Genomic DNA, 6745 nt, shown 5'->3' with positions numbered 1-6745 from the left:
AGGGTAAGTGGCTGCAAATAAAAATTTATGCATTGGCCTTTTAAACGGCTCTTTGCATCTCCTGCCACCCATCTCTGGCAGGAGCAACCCTGTCCCTTTCCACAGCTGGTTTTTATCTGTGTACTTTTTGGGCTCTGGTGCTGTAGGCTGGAGATCCCTGCTTATGGTTCAGACCCTGCTCTTCTCAAGGGGATCCAACGGACCATTTCAATATCTCTGGTGCTGTTGCCCATCAGTGCCCCGCCCGCCTTCTCGAGTCTCTACCGCACTCTTTAGCAGTTAAGTTGTGCTAAAGCTGATTCTTCTGTCTGTCCAAGATTATAAGTCTCCTCTCTCGCTATTGTTCAGTTGTGTGTTCCAGATGATCTCTCCAAAATTTAGTTGTAATTCCAGATTGGTCCTGGGAGGAGGCCAGTGTAACTTTCATTCACTCCTCTGCCATCTTGATTCTCCTTACTCACATTTTTAATTGGCTTTCCTCTCTTCTTGTTTTACTTCTTACCATGCTTCACAAAGAACCTCACACAGAATGAAATAAACTTCTTTGTACCCCAATCTTTATCTCAGGGTCTAAGTTGCTTTAAGTCATACGTAGCTATTAATAGTGAGCTTAGGTGCGTCTGACTCTACATTACCCAGCTCTATTATGTTTGTACCACTTCCTAATTTGTTCTGACTTTTTTTAAAATCCTCATTCGAGGGTACGTTTTTATTGATATTTAATTTAATTTTTTTTAGAGAGAGAGAAATATCCACGTCAAAGAGAAACATCCCTCAGTTGTCTCCCATAGGTTCCCCTACAGGAGATCAAACTTGCAACCTAGGTATGTGCCCTGGACCAGGGATTGAACCCACGACCCTTTGGTGTACAGGAGGATACTCCAGCCAACTGAGTCATTTGGCCAGAGCTAAACTTTCATTTTCTTATTCATTAGGCACATTAGATAGGCTTACAATTAAACTTATATGTTGTATAAGCTCAGAGAAGAGTATAAATATAGAGGTTCAAGAATAGAATACTAACTTTGAATATACATTTTTGACAGTGAAAAAAATTAATTGCCTTTTGGAAAATATTTGATTATAATAAGTAGAATTGGTTGCTTTTTTTATGCTCTCTGCTATATTCTTTTATAAGTTTCAATCAACCTTAATTTTAGAATAAGTTAGCCATAGATATTACTTTGTGCCCTGAAAGCATTTACACGTCGTTACTATTACATTCCCTGCAAAAGTAAGGTCATACATGAAGGAGAGGCTCTTGATCTTCCTCTTAATTAGCATGTGGTAGGAAATGAGTTTTTTTCCAGAAAGTGTTCATATATAAGGAGGTGGAATAAAAGGATTAGCCCATTATTCCAAAGGCCATTCTGGAAGGACAGAATAGAACAACTTTTTCAATTTAGAGTCAGCACTTTCTTCATCCTTTTTAAAAAAATCTAGACCTTTCCCTTGCAAACAGGGCAAGGAGCTCCTCACTGCCAGCCACATGAGTCAACTAAAGCACATGCTTTTCCAGGAACTCTAGGTCAGAGAGGGAAGTCACTGACTCCAAAACTCCAAAGCCCAGTGGGTGCCAAGAAAAAAGAGCAAGAGAAAACAAGGGCGAAAATGGGTGACACGTCGCTAACTCAGACCTACAACAGGACACTCCACCGAAGCTACCAGTCTCCCTAGGAGCCAGAGGAGTTGCGGGGCGGAGTAGGAGGAGCATTTCTTTCACAGGACTGAAGCTTGCTGGACCGGCAGGGAGGGTGAAAGAAGATATGGCAAGGGCAAGTAAGGAACGAGAGAACCAACGAGGGCAACCGCCACAGTGGTGTCGCTATTGCGACAGCTGGGAGGTGAGGCCAGCGCTCTGTGCTTTCACCACCCCGAGTTGGAGCCTTGCAGCGGGAAAGCCTGGGGTCTGGCCGCCACGCGAAGCCAGCCGTGCAGGCCATAAACTTGTGGCTGGATGGTCAGAAGCTGAGGCTTCAGGGGTGGGGGCTCAAGTTGGCACTAGTCCCTGGGTTGAAGTCATCTGAGGGGAGGGACCAAGCTTTCCACTGTGCTTCTAGCAGTCTCCTACGAACCAATTCCAGCGGCTCCTCTACTGGCCTCTGATTCTTTTGAGGTGACCCACTTCCACAGCTCACCGAGCCCCATGAGGTGCCAAGCCCTTCCAAGTCCCTGCCCAGGGGGGCCTGTGCTTTTGTTCTCCACCCCTATGTACTGTTCCCATCTCCCCACAGCAAGAGTGCAGAGCCATAAGCTGGGCCTCCCCTAGAGCACACAGTATATTTTAGTTACTTACTATTAGTGCTTAATTCAACAACGTGTCGTAGATTTAGTTGTACATCCAAGTCCTGAAAAAAATTAAAGTCAAAAGTTCAGTTTGGCCTTTTTTTTTTTTTTTTTTTTTTTTACCAATTTTGGCATACTAATTTAAGTAATTTTGTCAAGAAACATGTGGCAATGAGCATTTGTATGTCAAATCCTGTGGAAATGAAAGCTATATTTTGCTCTCGAGGAGCATCCAAGATAGGTAAAAATATTCAACTCAAGCATATCAATACTTATTCATATATATTAAATTCATTTATAACATTAAATATCTACCATATATTAGGCTCTGTACTAGGTATTGGTCAAAGGAAGTTGAATCAATCTTTGTCTTAAAATCTGAGCTCACAGTCTTGGTGGGTAAAAGGCACAGAGAACAAAAACAACTGTCTGTAAAGGTGTGATGGGCAATGGTAAACACTACTGCACAGATTCAGACCAAGTGTTGAGTACAGGAGTCAGAGAACTGAGTTTTATGTCTGAAGGGAATTGGAACGGCTCTGTAGAGGAGGTAGCACGTGAAGTATGCCCTGGAAGAAGAAGGGTTATGTTTATAAGTGCAGTTCTAGCTTAAGGTCCTTCCTTCTTCTTCTCTCTCTCTCTCTCTCTCTTTTATATTTTTATCCTCACCCTAGGACACTTTTTCATTGCTTTCTAAAGAGACAGGAAAGGAGAGAGAGAAATACTGATATATGAGAGAAGCATTGATTGGTTCCCTCCTGTCAGTGCCCAGACCAGGAATTGGTCAGGCCTGAAAGGGGTACAAGCCAGTGGAAGACTGAACCACAACTTAGGTATATGCCCTGATCTGAATAGAACTCAAACTTCTTGGTTAGAGGATGACGTTCCAACCAACTGAGCCACACCGGCCAGGGCAAGGTTTGTACTTTCTAACAAACCTCACTTGAGGGCTTTGCTCCATTTTTTCTTCCTCTTGCTTTCCAGTCCCCTGTGCCTTCAACCCATCCACCTAGCCCTATTCTGTTTTCTTGGAAGTATCCTACTGTCAAGGTATATCACTTACAAAAGTACCTCTGCTTGTTTCTGCAGAGACAGTACTTGTAAATAAAGAGTTTTAAATTTTTTTTAGAATTTGTTTTAGTCAAGTTAACAAAGCATAGTCCCTGTGGCCCATCTGCTAGAACACAGAAATAGCCTCACTATGTAGAAACAGATGTTTAAAATGGTATTCATTAAAATGAGATTCCACCTGTAATAGGAAACAGAGAGTGGATGCAAAAGGAATGTTGTAAGTTGGCAGTGCTTGCTATTGCCTTCCATTCCCTTAGGGATGTGTATTGGCGGGGAAAATCTTGCTAATAGAAATATGCTTCTGGTTTTAGTCCCTAATGATATGAGTTATTATATTGAAACACAATCATCCTAGACTTGTTAGGAGGGTGGCAGTCATGAAGAAAAAATCTCTAGGATGGGTGCTTTCTTACCAATGAGCAAAGTTACTTTGGCCAGAAAATTAATGGCTATCCTATATTAGTAACAGAAATGAACATTAATTGGTTACTCTCTATGTCAGGTGCTTTACTGCACATTTTTTCAAGAACCCAATAAAGGAGATATCCTTACTGTATAAATGAGGAAATTGAGACTAAGCGATGTATTAAATAAATCGCCCAAAGTTGCAACCACATTGGAACCCAATACTCTCAGATTCCTAAGCTAATATACTTTTTGCACTTTTCCACATTGTCTTTACAACAATGGGAGCACAGAGAGGTTAAAAACCCTACACTATCAATTGGAGTATCTGGGATATAAATCCAGGTCAGAAAGGAAGCGCCGCACCGCTTCCGTCGCCGCCGCCTAGTCCACCTTGCTCGCCGGGCCGCCACCGCCCTAGGACTTTGAATATGTCGGGGATCGCCCTCAGCAGACTTGCCCAGGAGAGGAAAGCTTGGAGAAAAGACCACCCATTTGGTTTTGTGGCTGTCCCAACAAAAAATCCTGGCGGCACAATGAACCCCATGAATCGGGAGTGCGCCATTCCAGGAGAGAAAGGGAGCCCTTGGGAAGGAGGCTTGTTTAAACTATGGATGCTCTTCAAAGACGACTGTCCATCCTCACCTCTGAAATGCAAATTTGAACCACCATTATCTCACCCGAACGGGTATCCTTCTGGCACTGTATGCCTGTCCATCCTCGAGGAAGACAAGGACTGGAGGCCAGCCATCACAATTAAGCAGATCTTACTAGGAGTATAGGAACTTCTAAATGAACCAATCATCCAAGATCCAGCTCAAGCAGAGGCCTACACAATTTACTGCCAAAACAGAGTGGACTATGAGAAAAGGGTTCGAGCACAAGCTGAGAAGTTTGCACCCTCATAAGCAGCGACCGGCGGCAACATCAAAAGGAAGGGATTGGTTTGGCAAGAACTTGCTTACAACATTTGCAGATCTAGCATTGCTCTGTACAATTACTAGTCACCTAGAGGAGTTAGGCGGGTGCCGTTTTCCATTTCTACCACTGGCACACAGTTCTCCACTTGCTGGATTGCCCAGTTTTTTATACAGGGTCTCTTCCTTCAGTCTTTTGTATTTTTGATTGTTATGTAAAACTTGCTTTTATTTTAATATTGATGTCAGTATTTCAACTGCTGTAAAATTAAAAACTTTTATAGTTCTACAAGTGCCTGAGGAGCTAGTTCCTTTTGCTCGTGGGTGCAAGCATGCTTCCCACTGTCAGAGCTACACAGAGCCTCCAGCTGGCTGTATGAAAAAGAAATCGGCCTGTCCCCTGCTCTCGAGCCTCTGTCCCTCTCTTTGCAGAACCCGGGATGTGTTGCTATGAACCTCAGATCCAAAGTCAGTCAGCCTCTTGTTTCCACACCACTTCCTTTGTGTTTATTTGGCATTTTGTCTGTGTTGCTGTTCAGAGTAAATAAACTGTTTATATACAGGAAAAATAAAATAAAATAAATCCAGGTCAGTCTAAACCTAAAGCCTTTACCTCCAACTTCATTTAGCCTCATTTGTGGCATGGAAGAAAAGAAGAGAAGATTTAGTGACATAGGCAGAGTTCTAAGTTATAATTAGGAAGTCCTAGCATTCAGAGACTGTAAATAGTTCAGAAAAACATTATACAGACTGGTGAAATAGATGGATCATTTTTGAATATATGTAAAATGTAGATTAACTTCTTTTTTTAAAGATTGTATTTATTTATTTTTTGGGGGAGGAAGAGAGGGAGAAAGAGAGGGAGAGAAACATCGATGGGTGAGAGGAACATTGATTGGGTGCCTCTCACGCGTCCCCCACTGAGGACCTGGCAGGCAGCTGAGGCCTGTGCCCTGACTGGGACTCAAACCGAAAAGTTTTTCAGTTTGCAGGACATTGTCCAGTCCACTGAGCCACACCAGTCAGGTCTAGATTAACTACTTAAACCATATTATTTCATTATTCCAACAAATATTGTTGATTATTTTATGTGAATCATAAGATCACTCAGACAAAAGTCCCTGTCTTCCGGAGTTTATATTCTGTTTGGAGGTATAATCAATAAAAAGATAAATGTATATCAGCAAAATATGTTGCACATTAGATTATAAATGTTAAAAAGAAAAGTAAAGTAGGGAATGGGGATAGGGAGTGTGTGGTAGGTATTGTTGCAATTTTCAGTAGGGCAGCCAAGCAGAGCCTTACCAGTGAAATAAAAGGTGCCAATCCCATATATGTGGGGAGTACATTGCAAAAGATGGAATCAAATGCAGAGGGCTTGAAACAAGTGAGGCAGGAACAGTGTGGGAGAGGTAGATAGCAAGATGAAGGTGGAGTGATAAAGAGAGGGGGTTCAAATCATGAAGGGCCATGTGGCTCATAATGAGGTCTTTGACTTTTATTCTGAATGAGGTGGAAACTATTAAAGGATATTGAACTGATGGGTAACCTGATATGACTTATGGTTTTCTAAGACAGTGGTAAAACACACATAAAATTTACCATCTCAATCATTTCAAAGTGTTCAGTTCTGTAGTATTAAATACATTCATATTGTTGTGCAGCTGTCACCACCTTCTACTCCTATAACACATTGCAAAACTGAAACTCTATATCTATTAAGCAATAACTCCCAATTCTTTCCGCCTCTTAACCTCTGGCAACCATCACTATACTTTCTGTCTTCATGATCTTGACTAAGTTTCTCATATACATGGAATAATGTAGTATTTTCTCTTTTTCTAACTGCCTTATTTCACTTAGCATAATACCTTCAAAGTTTATTCATGTTGCAACATACTGCAAAACTTCCTTCCTTTTAAGACTGAATAATATTTCATTGTATGTATATCCTACATTTTCTTTACCCATTCATCTGTTGATAGACATTTAGGTTGTTTCTATAGCTTGGCTATTTAAAATGATGTTGATATGATCATGGTGTACAGATACCTCATTGGGACCCT

The 6745-nt window shown here is 41.6% G+C and overlaps 1 pseudogene; it reads left to right on the top strand.

Annotated features, from left to right (window-relative positions):
- The first annotated feature begins 4123 nt into the window (after positions 1-4123).
- LOC129069672 (SUMO-conjugating enzyme UBC9-like) lies at positions 4124-4739 on the top strand (annotated as a pseudogene).
- Positions 4740-6745: the final 2006 nt, after the last annotated feature.

Source organism: Pteronotus mesoamericanus, unplaced genomic scaffold (assembly GCF_021234165.1).
Source record: "Pteronotus mesoamericanus isolate MK-2021 breed Mesoamerican mustached bat unplaced genomic scaffold, CSHL_Meso_final contig_105, whole genome shotgun sequence".
NCBI lineage: Eukaryota > Metazoa > Chordata > Mammalia > Chiroptera > Mormoopidae > Pteronotus > Pteronotus mesoamericanus.
The sequence above is the reverse complement of the archived record's forward strand: the minus strand, read 5'-3'. Positions and strand labels throughout refer to the sequence as shown.